Consider the following 16,184-nt stretch of genomic DNA (forward strand, 5'->3'; position numbering starts at 1 on the left):
ATGGTCATTCCCTATTCTATTCTATTCTTTCTAATCTATTCTATTTTACTCTAATTTTCTATAAGGCAGTGATATAAAGTTTCCTTTTATGATAAATATAAGTTAAAAACAAAATTCAATTTTAAGTATTTATTAAAATTTAAAATACACCTTTAAAGTACTGGCAAACATCACACACAAATGGCACTGGCTCAAGTGTACCTTTACTCTGCTCTTTCCCACCAACTTTCCTTTTTATGCTCCCTACAGGCACCCCAGCCCTCACAGTGGTTTCTGCAGGGTCCTCAAATCCAATCCTGCCTCTTGTCTTTCATTATCTGCCTTATCTCTCGGCCTTACCTCCTGTCCCCCCAGTGCCAGCCCCTCCTCCAGGAAGATGGGCCTAATCTCTCTCACTGATCCTCTAGCCCCACAGGCTGCAACCGCTGCTCTGTTCTCCAGTTGCTTCCTGTAACTGGGCTCTTTCCACCCAGCCTAAAAGCCCCCTGAAGGTGGGAGGCTTTCAAGACTGTTCTTCAAGGTACCTAGCCAGTGCTGGGTGCACAGATGTAAGCACGTTTCTGAAGGATGGCTGCCCCCAGCTCACCTGAACCCCTACCTGCCCTTGTGCCCTTCCCATCAGCCTGTGAATTCACTGGAAACTCCCAATTCCACTACTTTCTCTTCCTCATTAACCAGTGTGTTGGTTCATTCAAATACTCACTGCCATTCATTCACATTTTCAGCAGTCCCTTGGACAGGCCATCCCATGGCCAGGCCCGGTGCTTGGCACTGTGGGGGACACAGAGGTCACTCCGCCAGGAATTCTGATGCTGAAGCACTTATAGCTTCGTCAGAGAGCTTTGGCATCCACAAGGATCAGTATCTCCTTTCTATAAATCATGCACAAAGCAGTAGCCCCTTGTTGAATGATGTTCCTGCTGCAGGAAGAGGCTGTTCACACAGGGGAAGGCTTAAAGAAGGAAAGCTTCATGGAGGAGGTGACATTAATTCCCTACACCACACCATTGGCTAGCTGTGTGACCTTGGGCCAGTTATCTAACCACTCTGTATCTTGGTCTCATTTGTAAAATTAGGATAATAATGGATCTATCTCATAGGGTTATGAAAACTAAATGAATGTGAAAAAAAAAATACACGTGTACAGACTTGGAACTGTTCCTGGCACAAAATAAGTACTTAATAAATGCTGTTTGAGCTGGAACTGGAAAGACAGGCAGGACTGGGGAAGGGGTGGATGGACACTGATTCCATAGGTAGGAACTAACATCCAAGCCCCCACCACACAAGGTGAACACCAGGACGGCCCATGGAGGCTGCTGTATCTCCCCACTTAGTCCCTTCTCCAGCTCTAAGGGATCTGTGCACAGAAGGACCTCAGATCCTCTCTTGGATTAACTAGGGGGAAAGAAGAGGGGAGACAACATCCCCCTCTAACTTTAGACTGAGGCAAGGCTGTTCTCAGCTGGCCCATGCCGGTCAGCAAGGTGGCCCACTCCCACCCCATCCTCCTAGGCTGCTGCAGAGGCTGCCCAAGGCAGGGGAGAGGCTGCTGACGGAGGAGCCTGTTTGGTCTCATCATTCTCAGACTGTGGACTTTGGAGACTCTGACCTGGGTCAGGCCAGGGAGGGGACATCCCCCTAGCCTTCACCTTGCCTAAGGCTTTATCCTGCAGCCTGGGTACCCTCCTGAGGGCTTTTGTGTGACTGCCTTCATGGAGCAGGAAGGACAGGGTTGCAAGGAGGCATATAAATGCATGGATACAAAGGAGTTTTTTAAGCTAGGAATTCTGCTGTTGGGGAAACAAGAGGAGGTGTGCTTTCATCTGCTCATCATTAGCTAATCCACTCAGCAAACAATTACTGAGCTCCTACAATGTACCAGGGACACCTTCCAATGGGGAATGTATAGCCCTCAACCAGGCATTCCCATGACAGGGTGATCAGTGCTGAGGTGGCTGGGGTGTGGACAGTGCAGGGTGCTTCAGGGGCTGGGTTCTCAGAACCCGTAAATGCTGAGCTGGAGGGCTGCCTGAGGCAAGACCTCCAGGCTCCTGCCTCCCGCACCCACTTCCCCACCACACACATATTCATGGACCCCGCCTCCCCAGGTTCGCTGTCCAGCATCCCATCATTCCAGATTTTCATATAAATTTATTCTCCTCAATAAAGGAAGCTATCAATGTTTAAATGTGATTCAACTTTTATCTTTGCAAGATTTTTCCTATAAATCATTTACAAACCAGAAGCCCCTCGTTGAATGATGTGCTCTGCCTTTCAGTTTGGTTATCTCTCCTGGCTCGCTTAGTTGGGTCCCCCACTCAGCACCTTTGTCCTACTCATTGCCATGCTGCCCATCCCCAACTCAGAGTCTGTCCCCAGCACATAAAATAACCCCTACTCCAGCCTAGGCACTTTGTCCAACCTGCAGGCAAATATCCCTCAACTGGTACAAATTCAAACTCAAGGACCCTTCCCCAACACACACACACACACACACAATATTTTCACACATCTATCAGTTTCCTACAAAGTATGAGTGACTAACTGCCAGGACCAACAATCAGAAAGGGTTATACTCTGGGAGCTGACAAGACCGCCTAAGCAAGTCACTGGCTCTGATGATCCTCCTGTCACCATGGTAACATCAGCACTCACTGGGATGCTGGGCTCGGGCTGCAGCAGGAGGTGAGTCTTGTACCCCAAACAGGGCAGGTCTCATTCGAAGACTGATGGATCAGTCAGATCACTCATTCATCCAAGTTCATATCAAGCACCTACTGTGTGTGAAATGCTAGAGAGTCAGCAGAGAAAAGCAGGCAAGGTCATACCTTCAGCCTCACACAAAAGATTCACAATCAGGACACAATCACACTACTGAGTGTATAAGTACTTATGAAGCTAAGGTCCCGGAATGAAAGCTAGGTGGAGCAGAGAAACAGTTGTACCCTGTGGAGGCAAACTGTCTGGGTTCCCATCATGCTCTGCTACGTGCTAACTGGGTGACCTGGATCAAGTTATTTAACATATCTGGCCCTCAGTTTCCTAGTCTGTAAAATGGAGATAAAGGGGTAATAGTATCCACTCCAGAGTGTTGCTGTGAGGATTAAATGAGTTAATACAGTGTCTGGCACATAGGAAGCTCTCAATAAATGTTGGCCACCTGTTCTGCACCAAGATACTACCATGGATCATCTCCTTCACCCACCCCACCCAGGAGCCTTTGCCTAGAGTTTGTGCCCACTGGTAGCACTGAAGCCAACACATTCTCTTACCAGCAGAATCTCACAACCCAGGGCTCAGATGTATTAATACAAGGTGGAAGCCTTGAGGCTAAGTCTGAGAACAAAACCCTCAGGTCCAGAGAGCATTGCCTTCAGGGTTCCAGCCTTGAGGTGGGTCCTCACTTCCTTGCTTCCCTCCCTTACTGCCCTTCTACCTGGGCGGGTGGGAGGGCTGTGTGGGCTTGGCAACCATACACATGGGTTTCTTTGTTATTCTGGAAACTGACACTACCCTGTCAGTGCTCTGGTCTCCCAGACATTTTTCATCCAAGTCCCATGGGGACCAGGGGGCTGAGGGGGCGGCTCACGGGGGATGCCTTTCACCTGTTCAGCCCCCACTGCTGAGCAGAAGGGCAGCTGGTTCCCCTGGGTTGACAGGTGCTGTCCTAGGCGTGTGGGGATACACCTGGTAGGGGAGGGGAACTTGTGGGGAGTGGGGCTGCACCTTGAGAGCCCTAAGGCTTCGGGGACAGGCGGCTTAAAGCGTTCACATAAGGGAAGAAGCAGGTCATTGCTGGCCCTGCTGGTTTCCCTGGGACAGCCACCTCCCTCTAGGAGCTTCAGGCATCAAGACCTCCTCTGATTTGCAAGAGAGGGGTTGAGAAGATGTGAATCAAGTTCACAAAAGCACAGAAGACTGCTGAAGGGGAGTCACAGCCCTCTTTCCCCTATTTATTAAAAAAAAAAATAGTGGCTACAATTTATTGAACCCTTCCCTATGCCAGGCACTGAGCTAAGCTGTCTGCACAATTATATGACTCAGTCTTCACAATAACTTTAGAAGATATCCCACGTACGTATGAGGAAGCAGGCTCAGAGACGTTAAATAACTTGTCCAAGGTCACATGGCTGGTGAGTGGCTGGCCTGGACTGAGATTTATGTCTCTCTTTCTCTCCTTGCAGGCATTCATCCTGCACCCACTCTGCACCTGGCCCTGGGCTAAGGAACAAGGAACAGGGCGAGACATCATCCTCCTTCACAGAATGAGGAGGCAAAGAAGTTGCTTTTTTTCTCAAGAGGGAGTTCTAGTTAAAAAAAAAACAAAACAAAACTCTATACATTCTGGAAAGTTCTAGATAAATTCCTCATAAAATGACAGAGTTTTACGTAGCAGCAGAATGTCCATGTGGTGATGGCCTCCGGGACAGAGGTTCCCGACCTCCAGGATCTAATGCCTGATGACCTGAGGTGGAGCTGATGGAATAATAATAGAAGTAAAGTGCATAATAAATATGATGCACTCGAACCATCATGAAACCACCACCCTGGTCCCTGGAAAAGCTGTCTTCCATGAAACCAGTCCCTGGTGCCCAAAAGGTTGGGGTCCGCTGCTCCAGGAACTCGAAGGGAGGTCTATCTGGGGACTGGAGTGGGAAGGCTGGGGTTGCCAGCACACCGGTGATAACATACATAAGGCACTGGCAAGCCTGCCTTTAGGGAGACCTATGGCTCCAGTGAGAATACGCGGGGAAAATGGAGATAAGAAATGCAATGGTCAGGGAGGCAAATGAGAAAGCAGTATAGAGCCAGATGCCCAGAGGCAGAAGAAGGGAAGTTCTGAGAAAGAGATGGTTATCAGGGTCCAACAGTCTGAGAGACAGGCTCAGGAGAGGAAAGATCCAGTGAAGGTCTCCTGTTTGGATCCTCAGATGCACCCGGAGGTCAGACTGTGAGACACTGTGGCTGAGTGGGGCACAGACTCGGGGACTGTGAGTACAGATGCTGCTGCCTGGAGTTTGGTGTGAAAAACAAGGAGAGAGGTGGACTGACAGCTAGAGGGCGCAGCAGAGTTAAGCGAGGGGCTTCTGTCTCATAGATGGTCAAAGGCAGAGGGAGAGGGAAACTGGATTGGAGGGAGCACAAGTCGGGGTACAGGGTCAGGCTTGGAGAGCAGGAGGGCAGCTCTCTTTGGGCTGTCGGGAGCTCACCCTTCTACCTCCTTGCTCCTTCAAGGCTGGCAAGCTCTCCCCCTCCCCGGGAACCCCTCCTCCTGGCCCCTGCCAAATCTCATCACTCCCATATCTTGTCCCCTTGTTATCTTGCTGGTAGCATCTTGACCCATGGCGGAGCTAGGTCTGGGCGAGAAGCCGTTTAGTGAGTGGCTGATGGTGCGTGTGGGAACACAGGCTGATGACTTTCAATTGCTTTGTCTGCTCCGCTGGGCTGATAGCAGCCACTCTTGCGGCACTCTTGCTGCAATAGCTCCCACCTTGGTCCTGTCGATTCTTAAGATCCACTACCAATGTCACCAATGCAGGAAGCCAGTCCTGAAGGCTGTGGCCTCTCCACTCCACTGAGCCCTGGAGCTGGGCTGGCACCCTCAGAACAGCCCTGTGCTGTGGGGCCTCCCTGGTCCTCACATCCAGAGAGCAGTGTGGCCTTGAGGGCAAAGGGTATGGTTTCATGCTTCTGTCCATGGTACCCAGAACGGTGCTCATTACCTATCTGTTGGATGGCCTGAAGTTTCTTGTCCCCTCTGCAGGGATTAGGAAGGGTCGGTGAGCACACACTAGGTGGGATATGCTCTGGGTCTGGCCCACGCTGGGCCATGAAGTTGAAAAAAAAATAGAAAAAGCCATGCATATGAGGCACTCATCACCTAGCTGGTCTTCTGGGCCCGGTGGTCTTCTATCAGTCCACTCAAATACTAGTCCCTAAATGGATGAGGGGACCAGTGGGAGCCTGATCCCTCACCTGGCCTCTGACTCTGTCACCCGGCCCTCCCCAGGGGAGTGAGCGGAACTGGGATGTGCACCCCCTACCTCCTGGTGGCCCCTCTTTCAGCTGTGGTCTCTGCCTGGAGTCTGTTACATCAACACCTGAGTGAAGACTGCCTACTGTGTGTGAACTCGCAGGGATGCAAAAGAGATCTAGGTGCCAACGACAGATCTGCCAGTTACTAGCTGTGAGACCCCTGCAAACCGTGATTTCCTTTGAGCCAAATCCCTCATCTGTAAAGTGTGCATAACAGCTCCCACCTCACAGGGTTTGTAAGGATCAGGCGTGGTCATGTATGTACACGACCTATTGTGGCGCCTGTCTTGGTTCCTGTTCTTCTTTCCCTACTATGACTGTTTTCTGAATAGATCAAGTTAGCCCCAGCCATGGCCCATCTTATGCAGAATGTGCCAGGAGAGGCTCTCTCCATAAAAGCCAACGAATAGTGTGCCTGGCACTGTGCAAAGTATATTGTATGTGTATGTATACATACATATATATATTTTTTAATGTTCACAAAACTCCCATGACATAGGTACAATTATACCCCTTTTCCCAATAAAAAATTAAGGCATAGAGAATAACTGGTCCTAGATCACAGTGAGGGGTAGAACAAGGAATTAACCTCAGCTCTCACTAAGCTAGAGTTCACGTCCCACCCGGAGGCCCCTGGATTTCCCTCCCTCCTTGTCCCCAGCCAAGGATAGCCTATTAAACAGCTGCCTGTGTGCTGCCTATGTCACCTGGGCCAGTGTGACAAGCTGGCCGGCAGGCCCATCACTGTTGAGTGGAGCCGTACAATTCTGACTGGTACAGAACTGTATCACTGCATGGTGAAAGCTGGGAGTCAGTCTGAGATCTGGGCTTTGGGCAAGATATCTTATAAATTAAAAATTGTTACTTAGCTGCCTGCTGACAAAAGGGGCCGAGTTGAGTCCCGGGTAGCATCTGGGCTGGGCTGCATTCAACAGCTCTGTGTCCAACATATGGCAACCAGCGGTGTGGGTTACCTTAGCTTTCAATCACAGGAGATGCAAGGAGAGCTTGCTGCATGGCCCTGCCCCAAGGACTGTGAAGGTGGATGAGGCCTACCCCCTTCTCCAAAGCTTTCCCTGCAGCTGCCCGGAATGCTCACCCTGCAGATCTTTGCAGGGGCCTTGTCTGCAATCCAGTCTCAGTTCACAGGTTCACCTCTGAGGGGGCCTCGAAGAAGCACTCTCTAGTCACCCCGCCATCCTACTCTCGCCCTCATCACCCTCTTCTCCATTATCCTGTTTTGTTTCTTTCAAAGCACTTATACTTTCTGAACTTCTCTTTTCATCTATTTATGTGTTTGGTTATTGTCTGTCTCCCACACTGGAGAGAGGCTGTCTCCCACATATATACACACACACAGGAGTGCCCGGGTAACATACATAGGTGCACAACAAAGGCTTTTGAATGATGCATGGGCTACAGCAGGTGTGTTGGGGTGCCATTCTGAGGCTGGTGTAAAAGGCTCCAGGACAGAATGGTACAGGGGTGACTTACAATGTCACACTCACAGAGATCATAACTGCAGTAGGGCCATGGAGAGGGGGCAACCAATTAGCATTTCCAACTGGGGCGATCACACTCTCCCGACGCACCCACAGTGACATGTTTGAGCTGAGTGTGTCTTGTTAATTACAGTTATTACTGGCCAGTTGGGGAAAGACGACCTCCGAGCCCCATAAGCAGGTGGGAATTGCAGTCTGCTTGTCTTGTCGGCATTTCACAGAACGACGGTTTTCATCAAGCTCAACTACACCAACAAATGGTCACCTCTCCTAATAAGAACACAAACTGGACTCTGACTAATCTGCTCATAACTGGCTCCAAATTATGAAACATTAACCTGATCAGCCAAGGACAGTAAAGCCTATTATGTCAGGGTTGCAAAGGGTCACACCAGACCCCTCTCATGGATGGCAGTACCCAGCTCCCCGTCTACAGGGACAGGCAACTCTGGTCCTCTGAGGACACTTTAATGGGGATTGGCAAGATGTCACCAGGAGCCAGGGCGGCCATCAGAACCTTCTGATTTCCTGAAAAACCTCTACTCTGTGGTCAGGTAAACTTCTCCAGAGGGAATAACAGTGGATGTGCCCAGTGGTGCAGCTCCCAGGACTTTCACCATGGTTGCTTACTAAAGAAAACAGGCAACAACCTAGATGTCTAACAACAGGGATTAATTACGCTACGATATGAAATTTGGTCAGCCACTAAATAATGTTGCAGAAGAGAAGTTTGTTACTTAAAAAGATAGATGTTTAAGACATTTCACCCCTGCAAAGGAGGTACAAAATAGCATAGTTCACAGTACACATTTTTGTTGTTATTTATATATATATGTATTTATATATTAAAATATGTATATATATTTATATATATATATATATGTAGAGAGAGAGAGAGAGAAAGGAATGAAATGAAATGTTGACAAAATGTTAACAAAAATGATCTCTGAGTAGTGAGTGATATGAGAACAGTGTTTCTCAACCTTAGTGCCCATCACATTGGGCTGGATACTTCTCTATTGTGGGAGACTGCTCTGTGCATTGTGGGGTGGTTAGAAGCACCCCTACCCTTTAGCCACTAGAAACCAGTAGCACCCCTTCTCCCAGGAGTGACAACCAATAAGTCTTCAGACCATTGCCAAACATTCCCTGGGATGGGGGTTGAAGGGGCTAAAATTGCTCCTGCTTGAGAACCATTGCTCTAGGGCCATTTCAGCTTTTCCTTGTTGATTTATGTGAATTATATTTGTAAAAAGAATTAATACAAGTACCTTTAAAGAAAACGCCCCGAAGTTCTGGAACTAGATAGTGGTGATGGTTGCACAACATTGTGAATGTATGTAATACCACTTAAAAATGATAAATTTTATGTTATGCATATTTGCCACCCAAATCCCTCAATGTCTGATGATGTGTGTCTAAGCTGCTGCTCAACATGGGCTGATTTGGAAATGGATTCACTTTAATGAGTAACCCTTCCTCTGCCTGGGTTACCACCATGACTGATGATAACTTGCTGAATTTAACCTCCCTGAGGACAGGGACCTTCCCCACCATGGTTACTGCTACCTCGGCCAAATGAAATAAGGGCTTTACTTAAAGAGAAATTTGCAAGACACTGGAGGGGCTGAGCAGCAAAAGATAAGGTCTCTGTGCCCAAGTGGCACCCAATCTAGAAGAGAAAGCTCATGCGGCCTGGTGCAGGGGGGCTCCTCTGCCAGGCCTTGAAGGGCTGGGTTTGGGTCAGTGTGGAGAGGAAGAGGGCATTCTGAGCAAAGGGCTGGAGGGGACAACTACTTCCCAAGGCTGGAGCCAATGCGAAGAGCTGAGCTCACACAAAACAGTGTCAGGAGTGGCTGATGTCAGGAGGCAGGAGCCTCAAATGCCGGGTAAGTAGCTTGGATTTTTGTCCACAGCAGTGGGGAGGCCCTGGAGGCAGAAAGGCCTGTTGGTAATGCATGGACTAGGTGATGAGTGAGAGAAGGAGCAAGAACCAGGGCCATTTATCCTGAACAGTTCCCATGTATTGGTCAATTACTTGTCATCGAAATTCCATCTGCCAGTTTGTGGTGGCATCATCATCATCATCATTATTCCCCTTTTACAGGTGAGAAAATCCAGGCACAGAGAAATTAAGTGATTTCCTGGAGTCACACCACTGGTCAGTGGCAGAACCAGGATTCAAGTCTGTCTGACTCTGGAGCCTGGAGACTTAGTTCACACATCAGGCTACCCCCAAGAGACAGGGAAGATGCCTGCTTCTGCCCACTGGCAGAGCACTGCTGAGTTTACTGGATCCTCAAGACACCCCACAAGGCCAGCACTGCTTTCAGATGAGTTAGCCGAGGCTCAGTTAGGGAAGGGATATGTTCAAGGACACCTGATTACTTAAAGACAATGTTGGCATTAGAACTTGGGTCTTTTGGATCTCAAATGGCCCTCCTAACTGCCATAGTTTCTCCGAGGTGGGGCTCACACTCCCTACGGTCTGGGGCCAGAGACTGGCCAGGTGATGAACAAGGTGAAGAGAAGGGGAAAAGCGGCTGAGAGTCCCTCAAGGACTCACCTGCTCACTTGCCTGGAGGTATTACCTCCAGGATCTGGGGCAAGTGGCCCCGGAACACCCAAGCCCACCCTCAGTTGGAGCCCCTCCTTGGGCCAAGGGTGGGCACTGAGCTGTGCTGGGTCCTTCGGCTGTGTTCTGCCTGCTGCTAGACCAGCCCACATAATTCACCTGAGGCCTGGCACTCCAGAGAGCGTCAGGGCTCTGGGAGATTTACGGGCTCCGATAAAGCCATCTCAGCCCTCGCATAAGAAGCGTTTGATATTTGATGATCTGAAAGGCCTTGTCCCAGAGGGGGAGTGTGAGGGGGGAAGGAGGAGGGGAGACACTTAAGAAAACAAAGAGGACAGTGATCAGATGCCCAAGGAGAAGGAGGCACGGAGCGGGGTGTGTGCTGTCTGTCATCCCGATGAAGCCGGCACCCCCTCCTCCAGCACCTCTGCCCGGATCCAGCATTGAGATGGGGAAAGGCAGGATGAGGGGGCTGGGCCAGTGTACCCCCCTATAAGGCCTCTCTGTCCGAGGCACAGGGTGAGGGGGTGATGGGGGATGTGCCTGGGGAGCCCACCAGCTACGGGGGAAGACCGGTCACCCCCAGGGGAAGGACAGGGTTTATGTACAATGAAGCTGACTGAAGAACTCATGCAGGACCGGACTGGGTGCACACTTAGGGGCTGTGGGCCTCTCTGAGCCTCATTTTCCCCACTGGGGGTGAGAATACCTATCCTACTCACTTGGCTATTTGGAGGTTCAGTTGAATAAGGGACCAGAAAATGCTTTACAAACTGTAAAGTGCTGAGCCTACATCAGGTATGTGTGAAGGATAGTGACTCCGGTGCCTGGGGCAGGTGGAAGTAAGCAGTGCCTGGAACTGGGAGAAGACATTAGATGGGAAAGACTGTGGTGAAGAAGGGCAGGGTGGGGGCCAACACTGAACTTGGTGGAAAGAGGAGGCTCAGCACTCCTGAAATTCCCTTTCGATACTGTTTCCCAGGCTCTAACCTCTTCCTCTAAATGCCGCTGGTTCAGTTCCTTGTCTTGTCATCTTCATGACAGTAAAAAACTTGGGCATTAGAAAGCCCTGAGTTCGAATCTAAGCTCTGCTACTTCCAGCCATGGGACTTTGGGCAGGCAAGTGACCTCACCTCTATGAGCCTGTTTCTTCATTTGCCAAACAGGGATGATGATAATGGAAGGTGCCTCCTGGGGTTGGGGGGAGGATTCAATGAGATGGAGAACATGGAGCAAGGCTCCGTGATTCCCACCCGCCCCCACCCTGGCTCTCCTGCTGTTTTCCCTCCTTGAGTGCTGATCCCACAGCTGCCCCGCCTGCCACCCCAAGTACTGCACATTCTGGAGTGAATGACTTTCAAATCTGGGAAGGAGAGCCCATCACACACACACCTTGAGCTGGGTAATTTATGAATCAAATTGTGCTCCGTCAGGGCTCCGCGGCCCAGAAATAGATGTGGTCAGACGAGGTTCAGGGAGTCAGCCTCAGACACAGTTATCTTCATAGAAACTGGCCACCAGCTGGCAGAACTGGCCCAGACTACTGACCTTGAGGGGCTCCCTGAGGGCTGAGAAGTTCCCCTCAATCTGATCCCCGCTGAGTCCTGAAGAGAGGACAGAGATCTCTCTGGGGCTCAGGAGGACAGCTGGAGAGCCTGGGCAACTTACTTCACCTCTCTGGGCTTCAGAATCCTCCCCTGTTTAAAAAAGAGGGGACTTTTCTATGGTGTGTTAGTCACTTAGTTGTGTCCGACTCTTTGTGACCCCATGGACTGTAGCCCACTGGGCTCCTCTGTCCACGGAATTCTCCAGGCAAGATTACTGGAGTTGGTCGCCTTTCCTTCTCCTTTCTATGGTAGTGGTTTTCAAATTTCCATGTTTTAGTAGAAAATCCTTTTATCAGAGAAAATCTTGCACAGGATCCCAGTGTATAAAGCAACCAAAACCAGGGCTACCTGCTCTGGCTGGAGCAGATGAGGGGGGCTATGCTGGAGTTCAGCACAATCAGTACCCCTCCCCCCGAGGGGACCCTGAAGATGGGTTTGGGGGTCTGGAGATTCAGGGAGCCTGGAAGTCACCATGGACTCTTTCAGTATTAGGATTCCATGGCTGTCTATGAGCATTCAGCCAAGGATGCACAGGGCCTGTCATCATACCATCTGGGTTACCTGAGAACCAATAGATGCTAGCCAGGTAAGTAAGGTAAGAGGTTCATAAGATCAGCATTGCTTCATCTGAATCAGATCTTTGTGAAAAGGGCAGATGTTATAGTGTCTAGGACCAGGGCTAAAATCTTAGCATAACTCCTTATAGGCTGTGTGTCTGTGGGCATGTTACCTACCCTCCCTGGGCTTTGGTCTCCTTGGCTGTAAAAGAGGAGAGGTAATACTTGTCTTTGGAGAACGAAATGGCAACCCACTCCAGTGTTCTCGCCTGGAGAATCCCAGGGATGGGGGAGCCCTGGTAGGCTGCCGTCTATGGGGTCGCACAGAGTCGGACATGACTGAAGCGACTTAGCAGCAACAGCAGAAGCAGTAATACTTGTCTTTGGCTTCCCTGGTGGCTCAGTGGTAAAGAATCCGCCTGCCAATGCACTGGGTTGGGAAGATCCCCTGGAGAAGGAAATGGCAACCCACTCCAATATTCTTGCCTGGGGAATCCCATGGACAGAGGAGCCTGGCAGGCTACAGTCCATGAGGTTGTAGAAGACTTGGACACAGCTGAGTGACAAACAACAGTACTTGTCTCATGTAGCTGATGGGAAGATGAAAGCAGGAAATGCATCTATTTAGTCCAGCACATAGTGAGTGCTAGTAAATATTAGTTGTTACAAATTTTTTTGAAGAAGGGAGGAAACTCGGCACTCAACACACTCTTTGCAGCTTAGTCCTCACCCATTACTAAATTGAGGTGAGAGGTAAAAAAAAATTGGTCCCAAGTCACATGGCTGGTAAGTGGTTGAGCTAAAATTTGCACCTACAGTATTTGATAGCAAAGCCTGAGTTCTCTGTCCTACACCTCCCTAGAAACATTGCTTCTAGAAAGCCCTATCAAGAAAGCTCTAGACAGTGCCAGGCCCAGTTTCCTGATGTCAGAGGGTTTTCCAGCATCTGGTCAGTGACTCAGTGTGTGACATCAAAGCAGATGTTTCTGATCAGGGAATGGCTGGGGGAAAAAACTAAAGATTTAGTTAAGGACAAAATCCACTTGACAATGTGAAAAACAAATCTTGTGTTCTACGGAAAATAAGTCAGAATCCTCATAAAAAAAAATGGCAAATTCATCCTTCACAGAAGGAGCCCCCGAGAAAACTGAAAGGCTGGGGTTTCCCAGAGGTTGTCCCCAGTCACTCTGATGCCTGGGGTACAGGAAAGGCCAACTTTTTAAAGTTCCACAGTCAAATAAATTTGGGAAATGCTGAACAGGCATCTCTGCTACAGGACTTGTCAGAGCCTTTAATGTGCTAATGTGGCTTATGACTTACCAGGACAAGGATGATGTTGTGATGAGATCTCTTTCCAAGTTATTTGGCCACAGAACCTTTTCTGCAAAGGCTGTTTTGAGGAATGGTGCGGAAATTCACTGCCCTCCAGTGGGGACCCTGAGCATGCAAGGTAGATGTGCCCAGTGTCAGAGACGGAAAATGGAAGATGGTTAGAGCCCATCACGTTCAAACTTCTCCTTCTCTCCTGGGGAACTGAGAGCCAGAGATGGCGAGTAACTTGGCCAACATCACATAGCAAGTTAAGAGTTAGAGCTGGCACCAGATAGGTCAACCTCAAGCCTGGCTCAAGTCTGGGCGCATGTCCAGGACACATTTGGACATGGATTCCAGACCAGGGGTGGGTGCCTGGCCAACTTTGGGATCATATTGGGAAAAAAAGAAACTTTCTACTATGGAAAATTTCAAACATAAACAATGCAGGGAGAAGAACACAATGAAGCCCTGTGTGCCCATCACTGAGACTCGATAATCATCAGCATTTTGCCAATCTTCCTTCTTTTGAACTCACTCCCTCACCCCTGACACCACTGGAGTTATCAGAGCAAAGTCCAGTTCATCCTTAAATACTGTACACATCACTGATATGGATTTCATAAATGTGGCCAGACACACATTATCACACAAAACAAAGCTGATGAGTCCTTAATATCACCTAAGACAGACCACAGGCAAGCTGGGGTTCGTTTTTGAGGCTGACATTAGGGTTAGACACCTTAACCTTTCCTACTCTATCCTCAGAGATCAAGCTTCTGGGATCACCAAAAATGAAAGAAAGGGTTCTTATAACAATATCTGTCAAGGTCCACTTCTGAAACAAGAGCAAAATGATCAGGAGTAAATATGGTGAAATGTCAACAAATGTTATCTAGGTGGTTGATACACTGGGGGTATTTTATGTCAGTTTCTGTACTTGCCTAAATATTTAATATTTCACATTTGCCAGTGATCCTGGCCCTGCTCCTCTCCCCAGGGGTCCTGGCCTAGTGTGTGTGTGTATGTGTGTGTGTGTGCATGCACGCGTGTGCACACATGTGGTGGGTAACCATTTCATCCTGGCAGCCTGGCTTCCAGAATGCCCTCATCTTTCCAGCTCAAGCATCAGCCCCAGATGTCTCATCATGTCCCTGGGCCCTGGCCTGGTGCCCCACACCAAGTGGGCGTTCAGAATGCTTGCTGAGTGAGCCCAGCCAGACAGGGAGGGGTGTCCCGAGACATTTCCGTCCCCTTGGCTCAGACAGGCAGGAACTTCTGCTGAGCAAGCAAGAAACAGGAAAAAGAGAGATGTCCTTGCCTTTTTGTTCAGGGAGGATAGTCAGTCACCAAAATCTCTGCAAGACCTCTGACTACTTTTTTGAAAGAGAAAGGTCAGAGTTCAGGGTACTTCCCACTGGACCACCCTCAGGACACTGGACTGGAATCCTTCTCAATTACAGGAGCTGGCCTGGGCTACAGACCCCTACTCCCTAGGCAGGAGGGCTGTTTCTCTGGGATGCTCCCAGCACAGCTGAAGGGACAGGCATCCTATGGTGCCCCCACTCCAAGCTCCGTGAATGTATGCCTCTGTAGGGGAGGGGAAGCAAAGGATCCAGCTGGAGACAGATGTCATCTCTGGGGATGTTTCACAAGCCCGAGACTCTCAGTGCCCGTGGAAAAGAGGAAGGAAACACTGTTTGTGGAAGAAGTTCCTGGCACCGCCAATGGCACTGAGCGATTCCTCAGACCCCAAACACCCTTTCGCCCAGGCCAGACTGAGGGCAGTCTTTGATCTTCCACCCCCTCCAACTTCTGCCCAGATGTACCCACTCTCCCTCCCAGCACTGAGCCCCAAGCGTTGCCAGCTGCGGCAGCCCCAGCCTGCAGCTCCCCTGTCCGAAGATGACTTATGGCTTTAATTACCGAGAGCCGGGTGTGAGACTCGGGTAGGAGCCAGCCCCACCAGGCTCGGTTCCTGTTGACAAGGGACTGCCACGTTGGCGAGGGCGGTCCTGCACGCTTGCCACACTGTCCCCCGTCGTCTGGGTGGTGGCCAGACTCTTGCTTCCCTTCCAGGGTGCCTGCAGCCTGCCTATGTGCTCTGAGAGTGGGGTGAAGGAATGTGGATGCAGTGGGGAATGTGCGCAGAGTGGCTCTGAGCCTGGCCCAAGAGACAGCTTTGTCTTGAGAGGCGTGGGGAGATGCAGGAAGGAGGAGCTGGGGCAGGAAACAGCAGGCGAGGCTCAGGGGTGCTCAGGACAGTGACCAGGCTCTCCTGAAAGAGAAAGGCTGCCAAAGAAGCTGGGGTAGTATGGGGAAAGCTGTGAGCAGCTGGACAGACAGATGGGTACAACTGAGATGGTTCACATGATGAACCTTCCAGGTTATCTTTCACCTGGATATCCCAGAGGCCCTCCAGCTGGTTGCCCTGCTTCTCCTCTAGCCCTCTCGCCAGCTCACTCTCCACCCAGAAGATCTTTCAGAAGCCTGATGCAGATCAAGTTACTCCACTGCAGTGTCTTCCCAGTGCAAACGGAATAACCCCGAATCCTCACCCTGGTGTGAAAGCCCCTAAGTGATCAGTCTGTTC

General features: G+C 49.9%; 1 protein-coding gene across 9 annotated transcripts in view; it reads right to left on the reverse strand.

Annotated features, from left to right (window-relative positions):
• The window catches only part of CDH23 (cadherin related 23), a 433,939-nt gene that overhangs the window by 206,472 nt on the left and 211,283 nt on the right, over positions 1 to 16,184 (reverse strand). The window lies entirely within an intron of this gene.

The sequence above is a fragment of the Cervus canadensis genome, chromosome 8, assembly GCF_019320065.1.
Source record: "Cervus canadensis isolate Bull #8, Minnesota chromosome 8, ASM1932006v1, whole genome shotgun sequence".
In the NCBI taxonomy this organism is placed as follows: domain Eukaryota; kingdom Metazoa; phylum Chordata; class Mammalia; order Artiodactyla; family Cervidae; genus Cervus; species Cervus canadensis.